At 34.8% G+C, this 15,308-nt stretch overlaps 1 pseudogene; it reads right to left on the bottom strand.

Moving 5' to 3' along the window:
* Positions 1-279: 279 nt before the first annotated feature.
* On the bottom strand, positions 280-11,364 carry LOC118819316 (annotated as a pseudogene).
* Between the last annotated feature and the right edge of the window lie 3,944 nt (positions 11,365-15,308).

Raw genomic sequence — 15,308 nt, 5'->3', positions numbered from 1 at the left:
CAGCACTGTTTTATATAATGTGAATTCTGAATCATCAGCTACACAAAAGGTTGCAAAAAGTAGTAGAAATGATCTTGTGAGGCCAAGTATTGTGTTGGTGCATCGTGAGGAGCTAGATAACATCACCATTCATGATGTTGTATAGTTTCATGGAGTATTTAGTGGAAAGGGGTATTAAACTGTTTTGACGGGTGAAAGACAATTCAGCAGACAAAAAGTGCAAAAGGAGGTACACTCTCTCGTCACTAGGGTGCAGGAAAAGCTCTGTCATTGCATCTTTCACTCTCCAGGAAGCAGAAGCAGAGTGAAGTTGACAGGTATATGAAGATCGGAATGTTGACCGTTGTAAAACCTGACCAGTACACGCCCACTTGTCCCACCTCTCTTCCATTCACTGGCTAATTTTGTTATGACAGACACCAAATAGGCTTCAACCACTGGCCCTGAGAGGTACCCTGACTGAGAGCTGAAAGGGAGGTAGGTGGAGTAGAGGGGGAAATAAAACTCCCAGCGAGGTGTCTGCAGAAAGATATGAAGTGCACTGTATATGTAGTTGAGCTCTATGAAGACTAATAGACTAAAACCTGTGAATGTAAGAGGGACTCTGCATCTGGCACCTGACTGATATGAAACTCAGTTCAATCACTGAGTGTGACTTGATCTGAATTGCGTGCATTCTGACAGATGTGGACAAACATACAAAGGCAGCGACACAAATCCTTCTCCACTCTTGTTCTTACTAGCAGTGACTGCTGGAGATGGTTAAAGAAGACTCATTTCTCCATGGCGCAGCGGTGTGAATTATGTCAGAAGGACAATGGAAAGAGCACTTGGAGCTCTGTGTGGGATGTAGGAGATTCTTCTCATGGTCACTCACATCTCCTTATCACTTTTCCAGCCCAGCTAATGATGGTGAATCCGTTGGACGGAGAACTGATAAGGGCATGTGCCTGACACTTACAACCAGTGTCTATTTAGGACACATCAGAGGGCTCAATATGTGACAGAAGTTAAGTGAATGTGACTGATTTCGTAAGTGCTCTTTTTCTTAGAACTAGAGAGCCCAGCTTCCCAAGAGCGTTGTAATTTTTAAATATTACTAAGTGTTTAAATATCTTTTGATTATCCTGGCATCTAAGATTATTTTATAAAGTTACTGTGATATATGTGTGTTCAACAAAATGTGTCTTAGCCCTCCATTTGATTAAGTTTGGCACATCTGGGATATACAGAAGTATTTAATCAGGCAGTTTCAGGCAGTAAGGGATCATGCGTGTTTATCTTTTGTTTTTATGTACTCTTCTGGCACTCTTTGAATCTATGGCAAGTATTTTGCCTATTTACATAAAGTAAAGTTAATTTCAAATTATCTAAAACTTTTATGCTTCACAAACAAAAGGGAACAATCATGAGGTTATATTCTATGACATATTATTTATAGAAATGACAACTGATTTATTTCCTATTCCCAAAAGCCTGGTTATCTTTCACTGTGAGATGGTATTAGCTTCCAGGAGGGAACCAGTGTCGCTACTTATATGTAAGTCTTGATAATTTACTGCATTAAATTACAAAGTACACTATAAAGTGCCATGTCTCTTATGAACTAGTGTTAATCAAACATGATTTAACCCACAGATATAGTTAGCAAAATGAAACGTTTATTATATATAGCAGAGGCAATGAGGATTGCTTACCATTAGAGGTTAAGAGTATACTTTGCACTATATATAGCACTACTAGTCAGTACTTTTAAAATTTAATTATTTTTTTTTTTTTTTACAGAATGTTACGTTAGCAATTCCAACTGATAATTTCTTTTTAAGCTTTGAAGAACAGTTGTAGTACACATAAAATCGGTTTCATAAAAGACCAAATAATGCAACATGTAAAGCAGCATCAGAACTATCATAATCAGCGGCACCCATAAATAGTGTAAAATACAGCACCATTCAAAAGTTTAGAATCACCATTCAAATGTTTGGAATCAGTATTTTCAACACTATAAAACCATTTTTTTCTGCAGCTATATTTATACAATGATTATATTAAGATGGCAGTACTCTACAAACTTATAGGTTCCATCAAATGATGATGTAAAGAAATAAAGAAATTTAAGATGTGTAAGAGATGTAGAGGATGCCACTATGATTGACAAAGCTCAAAAATCAAGAAAGATTTTCTAACAAAATTAACATCTAGCATGCTCTCAGTGGAAAAACCTGAAAAATCAAGAACTGAGAATTGAAACAGTGTGTATATATATATATATATATATATATATATATATATATATCTATTTCAGTATTTGACATGAAAATGCCTGTTGCCCTTTATATTGTGTGTAAATTTCATGAAAAAAGGACCAAAAGAAATGGCCCAAAATGACTTGGAAAAAAGTCTAGTTCCATTGACTTAAATTAAAAGTAAAGTAGGTTTTTTTCTTCTGCTGCAAAGCTATCATTTTGGAGATGTGTATAATATTTTACTAATATGTCACTCTGATAGGCTTCAGTCGAATTTAATCTAAACACTTCCGTCCAATGGCAGGCTCATTTCTTTTCTTTATTCAATATTCACTATTTGCTCATGTTATTGTTTCGCTATCCAGTGTAGACAAGAGTTTTGGTCTTTAGTCTTGGTTTCTTTCAAAGTAACTGTTTAGAACAGGGGAAAAAATGTGGGCCCACTACAACCTAAACAATCTATAAAAACAACCCATTATTGTCCTGTTTATATGTGCCTTTAAAATCAACTTAGAGACAAATATGCTCAAAATTTGACAAAAATTATCTCACTGAATATGAGTTTTCTCAACGATTAATGGTATTCTAAACTGACTCACCCCTCAGTACCTGAGTGAACTTCTCTCATACTATGAACCATCACGCCTTCTTAGATCACAAGGTGCTAGCATACTATTAGTACCTAGAATTAATAAAGTTACATCGGGGGGAGAGCCATCTCATACAAAGCCCCCCAACTTTGGAATAATCTTCCAGTCAGTGTTCAGGACTCAGACACAGCCTCAGTCTTTAACTCTAGGCTAAAAACTTACTTGTTTAGTCATGCCTTTGCTAATTAGTTTTCTGTTAGATAAAAGGTGCAGTATGGTAAACTGAGAGTGTTGGTGCTGTCATCCAGCTGCTCTCACGCATCCACTCAAGTTTGCTGACGGTGGGGTGGAGAGGCACTGACATCTCAGGGAGCCCTCATGTCTGTTACCTTTCTGGTTTCTCCCTTTTAGTTAGGTTGTATTACCTAGACCTGCCGGAGTTTCTGCTGCTCTCTCTTAATACTGTAATCTGTGATCAGTCACTCTTTACAGAACTAACTCTCTGTGTGTTTTCTTTTTCTTTGCCGAGTTGAACAACTCCCCATCCTGTGCCTTCTGATGCTGTTGCTTCTTCTGCCTTGATTGGGTGCCCATTGTTTGCCAGTCTTCTGGACTGTTTCAGCCTTCTGGATCATTTCAGCCTTCTGGACTGTTTTTACCACCATGTAGCTTCACGCTGTGCAAACCTCACCATCATGAACTGACCCTCCAAATGATGCTGCTGCTGCTGCATAAACTCAAACTATTTAATTAACCGTTGCTCTACCTGTATTTCCCTGTTTTGTATTTTAATATTTTAAACTAACGCTGTTTGCTATCTGGTGACAACCAGAGGACAATGGGTTCCCCTTTTGAGTCTTGGTTCCTCTCAAGGTTTCTTCCTCTTGCTCATAGGGAGTCTTTCCTTGCCACTGTTGCCATTGGCAACGCTAATGGGGGCTTGGACATGGATTTTTCTGTAAAGCTGCTTTGTGACAACACCTGTTGTAAAAAGCACTATATAAATAAACTTTGACTTTGACTTTGACCTTAGATGTTAGTTTGAATTCCTCTTAAGTGACTCCAAATATCTTTAGTATTTACGCTGTGTTAACTCTTTCATTAAGAAGTGAAGTTTTACAGGGTGTTTTATGGTGTTATATGGTATTATTACTATAAATGGATTATTGCAGTGTAATATTTATCATTTAATAAGTTCTTTCTGTTTTCCCTGCTGCAACACACCATATTCTACCCAGAAAAGCCTTGTAAAATTTGTTGTTTTGAAGCAGGAAAACCCCTAAAATGTGCAGGGCATTCTCCAGGGTATATTTAAAGATATTACAATGATCACATTCCAAAGAATAAAAAAGGATCAAAATAAAATTCTGGTATAAGTTAATTTTCAATTTGCATTCAGTGTTATGTAGTATTTCCCATTTGTATTTGCATTCAACATGTCCACATGTCCTATGATAGATTTAAGTTTTTTAATCTCATGTTCACTGAGCAAGGCTTCTATCTATTACTTTTAAAATTAAAACATCAATTCCCTCATAGCTATTGATTGGACACTTGACTTCAGTATTTTTCATTGATGATGCTGAAAATGCTCTGTTAAACCTCCTCTATTCAACAGGTAACTATATTTAGTCCAAGCTGTCCTATAGTATTCAAATGAAAGCTCTACACTATGCACCCTTTTGTTGTTCCACTTTATCAAACAATGTGCTACAGCTTTCATTTTTTTCTGAACTTTTTAAATTTTACACATTTAAGGTACAAGACAATGGAAAAGCAAATGGTAAGTGTAAATATAAAACCTTAAATACAAACAAACATGGTAAATAAAATATAAATTATAAACATCAAAGTTAAATCTAAATATGGAAAATTTGTTATTTTTTGGTGCGGCCTCCCTACAGATTTAGGGCTTCTATATGTTATTCATTTTCTATTTAAATGCCACTTAAAATTTTATTACTCTCCAGCAGATGTAAATATTCCAAAACTATCAATGAACACGGAAGGCAAAAACAAAAAGGTGCACCATACTGAACAAAACTGTAGTAGAGACCAGTGATATTCTGAAGGCTTTCATCCACAGCACAGTAGATGGTGGTCTGAGCTCCCTCCCACATGGGCAAATGCATAGCAAGTACATGGGCACCATCAAGAACCTCATCCAAAGAGCAATACTTTGTAAAAAATGTCAACCTAGCTCAGTATGCACAACTGCAGTTGACTGAAAAAAATTATTTCTGTATTTTAAACTATGGTTAAAATGTTGCCATTTCCTGTGTTCTGCTACACTGGTCATACAGTACCAGCAAGTTCTTCAGTGTTGCGAGATTCGACAGCATCCCCCCAGGTTAGCATTTTATACTGTTTGCCATAATAAATTAATTGCTTTGTAGTTTCTCAATTAAATTTTCTTTTAAAGTTTAAAAAGCAAAATAAACTATTACAATGTATGCATTGGTACAAAAAAGCAAATTTCTTCTTCTACTTCTACTAGTACTACTTAATAATAATAATAATAATAATAATAATAATAATAATGCAGAGTTTTTTGGGTTTTTTTTTTTCATTTAATCAAATGAAACAAATGTCTTAAGCTTTTCTTATTCTCACAGAATTTTCATGTCTCTGAAATCCAAGAGATATTTCAAATCTTAACGGACACTGTTTTGAATGTCAGTTTTGAACATTTTGTCACATGAATGTTCCTTCATCACTTTCGTGGAACAGACTGGAAACGGTGACTATATAGCTGGGAGCGGATTTCTTTAGCTGATCTAGAAGGTTGGTCTGCAGGAAATGGCCCAGGTGATTCACCCCAAACTGCATCTCAAAGGTGTCTGCTGTTTTGGGCACATCATCATTTCTGGAAAAAAAACAAAAAACATTCTGACACTCCTTTTACAGCCACATTTTAAACCTCAAGCAGGACATGTACGTATATTATTGCTGTCAGAACAAAACCTCTCCAAAATAGAATATATCAAAGTATTGTGAATGATAGCAGCAAAGCTCTAGTAACCATCACTTGCATTCTTGATGAGAATGTCCAGTATGTCCTCATTCTCCTGGATGTCTTTTGCTAGGGCCTGGAAAGAGTGCAGTGAGGCCAGATCCAGCTTCTTCAGCATCACATTGCCATTTCCATTCCTCTTCCTGATCTCCTCTGCTGTGGTGTGTGGCTTACCTAAGTCTCACACATAGACACTCTTTTTTCAGTTATTTTTTGGTGCCACAATCCACAATCAAATGCTGCATATTTTGACTACTGGCTGCTCATCAAGCAAATTATTAGTGCTTGAAACAAACCTTGTCTAGAACAATCCTGGCATACAGTGCTATGAAAAAAGAATTTGCTCCCTGATTACTTTTGTTTTTACATATTTGTCACACTTCTTTTAGATCTTGAAATAAAATTTACTATAAAATAAAGACAATGGGCTCCACAGTAAAATACTGATCTCCAGTCATAGAAAGTGTTTGGTTGCAGTTGTTGCTTCCAAAGGTTGCTATAGCTGCTAAAAGGTAAAAGGCTGTAAAAGTTTAGGGAGGCAATTACTTTTTCACATGATACAGGTGTTGCAAAACTTTTTTCCTTCAGTAAATAAACTGATCACTTAGAACCTGTGTCTTGTCTTGAACTGCATTTTGTATGATGATCTGAAACCATTTACTGTGACAAATATGCAAAAATAGAGAAAATCAGGGCAGGGCAGATACTTTTTCACAACACAGTATGCTGGCTCAGCTGGAAATGCACTTCAAAGTGCAAGTGTAATTGATATAAAAAACAAACATGGAAAAAATTTGTTTCAGTTTCTTGAAGATTTTAAGTGTTACCTCTTTTCTGGAATTAATTAATTAGCTGAATCTGGAGGATGTAAAACAAAAAACAACCTCAAACAAACAAACAAACAAACCAACCCAAAACACTAATGTATTTCATAGCTCAACAAAATAAATTTAAAATGATATGCTTCATATTTCATTACGATAGGTGTATTTGAGTGTTTTTTTTTACATAACCTCCATAATTATAGCTTTAAATGATAAAATATAATATTATACAAAAAAAGAAAGCTATATTCACTTTAAGCTATGCTGTTTGCCTTGTAAGGTTTAGAATCATATGCTTTGCCTAAATTATTAGCATATTTTACCTAATGACATCCTGTTTTTAAATTTATATTTAAATGTTGAAGTATAATCATTAATTTTACAGATATTGTTTTATTACCTTTACTTTCATAAACCCACCTCTTTTAGCCATGTCCACTACCTCCTCTTTTCTGATCCCATTAGCTCCTGCGATCAAGACTGTTTTGACATCCAGACAAGTATTGCTTCGACACATTCCACCAGCCTTCCATCTGCGCAAAACCAAGAAGTAGTCATCCTATATGGAAAAAAAATATATGGACATATATTTTTGTAAATATGAAATACATTTCAAACACATTGCAATCCATGTCAAAATAGATTCCAATTTTATTGTTAAATTGATTGGAATGGAATCTGGTGCTGACCCCACATTCAACAGGATATACATTTAAATTCCATTCCACCATTGCAGTAGGGGCTAGCCTACAGTATACAAAAGTATTCTGTATATTTGCTCAAAGACAATAATTGCTGGTGACATTAGATATGGTTTAATTGGTTGATATTGTCATGTCAAATAAAACATCTCTTTACTTTTAAAAAAATGTTCTTTACTTTTAATGTAAATGAATGTAAAGACATTTTATTCCCAGCAATTTTGGAGTATTTCAAACGGTCCATTTGTCATGACATTTTCAGGCAATGTAAGTGGCATGTGCAGCGCTCAAATGGCTTAGAAAAATAAAAATCAAAAAAGAGATATTTGTTTTTTTTGGACAGCAAATATGTACTAAAAAAATGCAGCCTCAAGTCCACCCTCATGTTAAGAAGGTGAACAGCAGACAGTGAACATTATCTGCAGTGCATTTATTTTTAAGATTCAGATACACTCAGTGCAAAGAGCCCCTGAGATAATCCAGCTTCAGCAGAATGCAAGATGTATGCAAGTACATGTCTGAATAGGAGCCACAACCAAGTGGGAGAGGTTGTATATAGGAACATCTACAAATCATGTGGATAGACACTCCCTTCAATATTACCAATACGCAAAGAACACTAAACCAATGCATTTCAAGTTGAAAATTCAAATCCGAAAATCCTACAGGATGTCTGTCTATAATCTAAAACTCAGAAGAGTTTGGGTTGTGCAACATGGTAACAGAAGAAGTAGTCATCCTATATGGGAAAAAAAATATATGGAAATATATATTTATATATATGAAATACATTTGAAATACATTGCAATCCATGTCGAAATAGATTCCAAATACCAAAATGTATTTCAGAATATACTGCCATATTAATCAAATATATTTTAAAATGCATTTGATTCAAAATATAAGGGGGAGGGGAAATATAAGACATAGAAATGTACTATAAAAATACATAAATGTATACAAATATATTTATCAAATACCTCCAAAAATGTATGAAAATATTAGCGAGTAGACCTTTAACATGGCAAAAGCAAGTGTTGTAGATACTAATAAACTGTGAAAATGCAGTTTGATCAAAGTACAATGCAAAATACAAAAGTCAGTATCATTCATTCAGTTCATGTATAGTTAGTTATATTTATAACCTTTGTTAAAACTACATACAATTAAAAATATGACAAATACAAATGAAAGCATTTTAAATATACAACTAAGAAATACATTTTTTGGCCATTTTCATGTAATGCAGAAATTTATTTGGAATATGCATGTGGTAAAAATGACCTAATTATTTTTTTTGACTTTCTCCACAGTGATTACAAATACGCTTGACAAGCAAAGTGTATATGCATAGCTATGGTGACAGCAGCTTCCTCCTTCCGCTGGAATGTAGGTTCCCCAAAAAAAAAAAGTTCCCAACCCATACGGAAAAAAATATGTCTATATTTTTGTAGATTTAAAATACATTTCCAATACATTGCGCTCCATGCTCATATACAATCCAAACACTAAAAGGTATTTCAAAATATATTGCCATATTAACCAAATATATTTTAAAATGTGTTTATTCTAAAATATATGGAGAAATATTATACATAGAAATGTAGCATTGAAAAATATAATGTGAATAATGTGAAAATGTATGAAAATAGCCAAAATACTTGTCTAATGTGCTTTTTGATCATTTTATATTTTCTTTATTTTAAATACATTTTGTGTGAGCATGATCTTACTGCATAAGTACATGGTTAATGCAAAATACAATGAGGAAAAATGCAGAAGTCAGCACCATTCATTTATATCTGTAACTTTTGTTAAAACTACATACAGTTGAAACAATATAACAAATACAAATAGATACATTTCAAAAACATATTTAACAAATAAATTTGTTGGCCATTTTCATACATGGCAAAAATATATTTGATAACTATATGTGGAAAACACATTTAAAATAAATTTTTTAAATATATTTAACATATGCATTTTTTGCCATTTGCATACATTATCAAATATATTTTTGCAAACACATTTGGAAAATACATTTAAAATGGATTTTAAAATGTATTTAACAGCTATATTTTTAGTCTTTTTGGTTATTTTCATATATTTCAAAAACATCATGGGAAAACATGGGAGAGTTTACCCATGTACCAAAACCCTCTGCTTTATAAGGAGTGAGTGCCTTCCAAAGCTTCAAGTGTTACCTGATATGGAGTGACACTTTGTAATTAAGTGTTAATGGGGAGAGATCAGTTTGGGAAAGACCATTAAATACTCTCACAGGAATGGAGCTGAGTGGAGAGAGGAGGCTTCCAGAGCAAAGACACACATGCATCCTACACACAGGCTTTTTTAAGTTGTAGCATCTGACATAGGCATTTATTAGATTAATTCAGTTAATGGGCACATACTGTGAAAGGCTAATGAAAATTAAGTAAATTGCTGATGTGACAGAATTTTAATAAAGCATATTCATGTGAAAATTCAGTTGATAACAGGATCTCATTTGGCAAACACCGCTGGTGTCAAATCCTCCATTCTTGTGTCTTATCCTTGGATCTATTCCTCTTGTTCTCAAAGGACAGAGAGAAAACCTGAGGAAAGAATGCAAGGAAAGAAAATGAGGACATATGGTGCATGATTAGGGTTAAAATTATGCCAGTTCCTCCACTTCCTCATCTATGTGCTGCAGACCTTTTTTCAGCCTAAAATCTCTTAACATTGACAAATCATGGTGAAACTTGACTTAGTATATTTATAAATACTATGTTTATAACCCTTTCTAACCCTGTGAAATTTCAAAACAATCGGCCCCTGGAGGGCGCTACTCTTGATTTAAACAGTTAAATCAAGTATATCTTCTTATCCTTTTCTCTGGTGAGCAGTTGCTTTTAGTAATTCTCTGCAGTGAGACTTGCAACTTTATTATTACAAGTGTTTTCAAAAAAACATTCACATAATTTTTTCACTGTTGTTAAATGTTTGAAAACAGCACTTTTCAGCTGAGTCCCAGAATTGTTATCCAATAATTACAAAATTGGTCTTGCAATAATGTTTTGCTTCTATAGGTGAATAATGATTTTAAAAAAATGTTGATTTTTTTGCCATCAGCCAATCATAACCTTGCCTTGGCGTTTCTGATCTAATTGTCAAAATATAAAAACTATTTAGCCTGATCATCTCAAAATTTAAAACACTTACAAAGCCATAAGTTCCAATGAGGCAAACAAAGTTTGACCTAGTTTTGTCTTTATACTACTATAGTATAAACCACTATTTTTACCACTATAGCGCACAGTATGACTTATTATGAATTATTAAAAAATCATACTGCAGTAATTTTCTGCACTCTATAGATAAGTAATGGGTGTGCTATAATTAATCTTTTTAAGCTGAAAAACTTTACAATTACAACTCATGTTAGAATTTAAACTGTTTGTCATGTATTTTCACTTACTTATTTAAACTCCACCACTTACTATACCAAGGTCAAAAGGTGAATTTCACTTCAACTTGACAAACATTATCTTTGAACATTTCTCATCAAGAATTATGATAAATAGAGGCCTTCTTCAAAATTCTGTCTGCCTTTTATTTATCTTCTATCTGGGACGTATATAAAGCCGTATGCTTGCACATCAAGCCGAATAGTGCTAATAGAGCTTGTGGCATCTACAATTGCAAAACTCTGCCTAAACCATAAGTTGCAGAACCACGAAGCTTGGAGGTCATACATAACGCCTCATTGTGCTGATTAGTGCTTGAACCCTGCATATTGTCATTAGCTTGGGAATTTACAGCCAACAGTCAACATCGCAGAATAAGATGAATTTTTTTCTGTAATCTTACATGTTGAGCATCATACACTTGAGGTAGGGCAACACATGTCAACTTGATTTGGGTGAATACAAGTAAATGCTTTGCCATACTTCAGAAATACACTGAAAATTTCTTTTCCATAAGACATGATGGAATACTTACCGGCATGGCAATAGCGCAGAATTAACCTAACCTAGTTTCACGTCTATGATAAGTTTTATAGCAGGTAAAAGCAGACAGAAATGGGAGTGCAGTGTCTGTAAAAGTTAACTGATATTTAGAAAGATCTAAAATACCACAGAAACATTGATAATACTTATGCCAACTTTACTCATAAAACTGGTCCAATTTGAATAGTGCATCTGTATCATAGGCTGCTCTGGCCATTGTTAATAATGATAACAAGCTCATACCGCAGTGGTACCATTCACAGTCTTGGGGATGCTGTACACATTTTTTGCTTTCACTCATCTACCACACCTGATTCACCTGATTAAGAGGCTCCCCATATGCTGGCTTAGGTGTGTTAGTGTAAGGAAATCATAAGAGCATGGAGTCCCAGAACTGGAATTAGGAACTACTGCAACAATTCTGAGAGCCATTGGTCACAAAACACATGCAACTTAGACAGGGTTTCTGACCAAGTTCCAACTTAACTAATGCAACCTCAGTTAACTCATTCTACAATTAACAACTTTCTTTTTAATCCCATGTTAAGATTCTCAATCTTAGATTAATTATTTTATGTGTACATTAAGCATGCTATTGATCCAAAAAAGGAATAAGGAAATAATACTAATTAATTATTAAGAAAGAAAGCATTTTTCATGACAAAAAGCAATGCTGTGTCCCACTATCACTGTGTTAGTGCATCCTGGAGTAAAGACTGCTTTCTTCAGGGCTCCCGAGTGGCTTCACAGGTCTCGGAGGAAGCCTGTGTTAGCCTTCACCCTCCTAGCGTTGATAGCATCGTGTGATTGGGGGAGTCCCAACTAGCGGGTGGAATTGGAGACGACTATATTGGGGAGAAAATCGGGTAAAAATTAAAAAAAAAAAAAAAGACAAGACTGCTTTCTTCATATTATTTTCCTCCCCTGAAAAGCTCTATTTTTCATGTAATTGTTGCCACAGACATCACAAAAAAAAAACAAAAAACAAACAAACAAACAAAAAAAAAAAGCAAAAAAGGCTAGAGGTATTTTTAATATAGATATCTAATACCATAACACTATAGCTATAGCAATAATTTTCGCTACAGGCTTCAGGCAATCCGCGCAAAATGTGAACCATAAGCTGCCGTTAACTGGACTGGTGGTGATTGTGCAGTGATGACTGAGCCGCGGACAGGTCGAGCAAATGGGCACGATCACCCCTTAGTTAGCTTAGCTCAGGGGTCGCAACCGAAATGTCAAGAAGAGCCATTTTGTCTTTTCAACAAAAATGAAACCACCTTGGGAGCCACAACATTTTATGTCCGTTTTACGATCTTGGCTGTAGGTATGTCTCAGTATGTACTGACGCTCTAGTTCGGGCTAAAAATATAATATAAACGAAAAAGCAGACTTACTTTGCTCTGCTTTAAGCTTTAGCCCAGCTGTAGCTGCTTTTCTCACATCTCATGAAACTTCTCTGCGAGTTTCCTGTAAAATGTCTCTCAATGTTCGACTTTTTACGAAGCTGAAGTCGCTTCTCACTCTCCTGCTTCTCATTTGAATTGTCCCGAACCACCTTAAATGGTGCTTGAGGCACCAGATTGTACTGCTGCGCCATTTAAGGTGGAACGGGACAATTTGAAAGATAAACGACTTCAGCTTTGAGAGTTGTTGCAAATTAAACGTATCAGGAAACCAGCTGGAGTGCTTATAAATGCAGATAAGTCCATTCATCTCCGAATTATCGATGTTTGTCTTAAATCTTTCTTTTTGCCTTTTCGTTATCTGCATTGCTGTGTGTCCAGCAGTTTGCGCGTCAATATTCAGCGTTAAAGTTTTGTGAATTAGCAATTATACATTAACTCCAGCGTTTAAGACCATTTATTGTGAAAACTGTGTTTGAACTGTGTTATAACGATTTTACATTATTATGTTATTTTCAGTGGTGGACGAAGTACACAAATCATGTACTTGACTTAAAGTAGAGATACCCAAGGTAAAATATTACTCCAGTAAAAGTAGAAGTCCTCCCTTTAGACCTCCTCTCGAGTAAAAGTACAAAAGTATTTGCCTTCAAATGCAAAAGAATTGAAAGTAAAAGCACTAAAAGATTAATTATGGCTCTAATGTCCTATTATCATTTTTGTAACAAGACTCTTGCTTGATTAACTTATTTTAGGTGAAAATATTCTGGTGTCACTCTTGGTAAACAAATGTTTTAATAGAATGTCATTAATTAGTCTGACACTGATGTCTATTAAAAATATCATCAGCACAAAACACTGAAGGCAAACAATTTCCATTAGTTAGAACCAAGTGGCTATGAAATAACGCTTCTTTCGTTTTGACATTACGTTTTTATGCACACATATCCAAAAGGAACAACAGATTTCGCATAATGTAGCAGAGTAAAAAGTAGGATATTTGACTTTGAAATGTAGTGGAGTGAAAGTAAAAAGTCGCCCAAAATGGAAATACTTCAGTAAAGTACACATACACGAAAAAACTACTTAAGTACAATAATGAAATACATTTACTTAGTTACTGTCCACCACTGGTTATTTTACCTAAAAATCCAGTTCTGCTGTGGAGCCCCAGCAGCTCTGCAGCAGCAGTGGAGAGATTATTCAGGCCTGATTCTCACCCCAAACAGAGCCAGGGTCACTGATGAGGATGATGAGGCTAAAGTGTTGCTGAAGCTTAATAAAGGACTCTGAATATCGTGTCTGTATCTTGCTGAAATGTTTAAATTGGAGCAGTAGTATTTCAACAGTTGACAACGCTTTGCACAAAAGTTGATTGGTTTGTATCCGGTTATTTTTGTTGATTTTTGTTAGGAAAAAAATGGAATTATTGACTTTGCCTTTACTTAGTCTAAATCTTTGTTGGATATCACACCTTTGGTTATGTAAGTTTGATTCTTGGTTTATACTTAAACTTACTTCTTGGTGATCTTGTATATTTGCAGCTTTTCAATTGTATGTTTCTTTCTGGCACATGATTAAATGCAGTGTCTTGTTCACACTATCAGTTGGGCTTGTTTGGTGTGTCAGATGGAGATTCACAAACATTCTGACAATCATGCTGTGGAAGGTAGCGCACTACTTTTCAAAAAGTAGCTTAAAAGTAGCCACTACTTTTTCTGGAAAAGTAGATAAATTGTAGCTAGCTGTATTCTAGCTCATTTTTCAGTAGCTAGCCCAACCCTGTTTGTTTTCCATATACATTGAATAACCAGAAATTGTTTTTGCACATTGAATAATCGGCAAATTCCTAGTATGACATACTTTATTAATTTGTTGTCCAAGCATGTAGGGCTGGAACGCCAATGTTTTTGTTAAGATTCTTCTTTTTTTCATTTTTATTCTGATTTTCCACTGAAACATATCATAAAGACAAAATCGTAAGCTGTAGGGATGCACAATGATGTTGAAAAAATCATTGGGCCGATTCTTAGATTTAGCTGATATTTCAAACCGATATTTGATGACACATTTATTGTAAAACCGGAAGAGAACCGTTAATGTTTAGACAATGATGGCTGTGCTACAGCAGTGCAGCTAAAATGTCTCCAACATCACCATGCACACAAACAAAACCTGCAGCTATTCCAGTAAAACCTCTGGGTAGGATGTTTTAATGGCTTAAATCTCCTAAAAAAAGACCCTACCAGCATTAAATCTACAACGCTGAAATTGGCTTTTTTGTTCGCCTGCTTCTTATTCGACTTTTCCTGTTCCACCTTAAATTTAGGTTAACTTTAGATGACTATGCAATACCAGTGAGTATTTGTTCAAATATTCCGGTAATTAGTGGTCGGAGACCTAGGGCCAATTTTTTATTATTTTTTTTTATGTAAGAGCAAAAGAAATGTCAAGGAATCAGACAAATATAATGGTTTTATAAATACTTACCTCAAAAGGATAAAACAGATCAACTGAAAGTTCTGATAGCACAGTC

Source organism: Colossoma macropomum, unplaced genomic scaffold (genome assembly GCF_904425465.1).
Source record: "Colossoma macropomum unplaced genomic scaffold, Colossoma_macropomum, whole genome shotgun sequence".
NCBI lineage: Eukaryota > Metazoa > Chordata > Actinopteri > Characiformes > Serrasalmidae > Colossoma > Colossoma macropomum.
The sequence above is the reverse complement of the archived record's forward strand: the minus strand, read 5'-3'. Positions and strand labels throughout refer to the sequence as shown.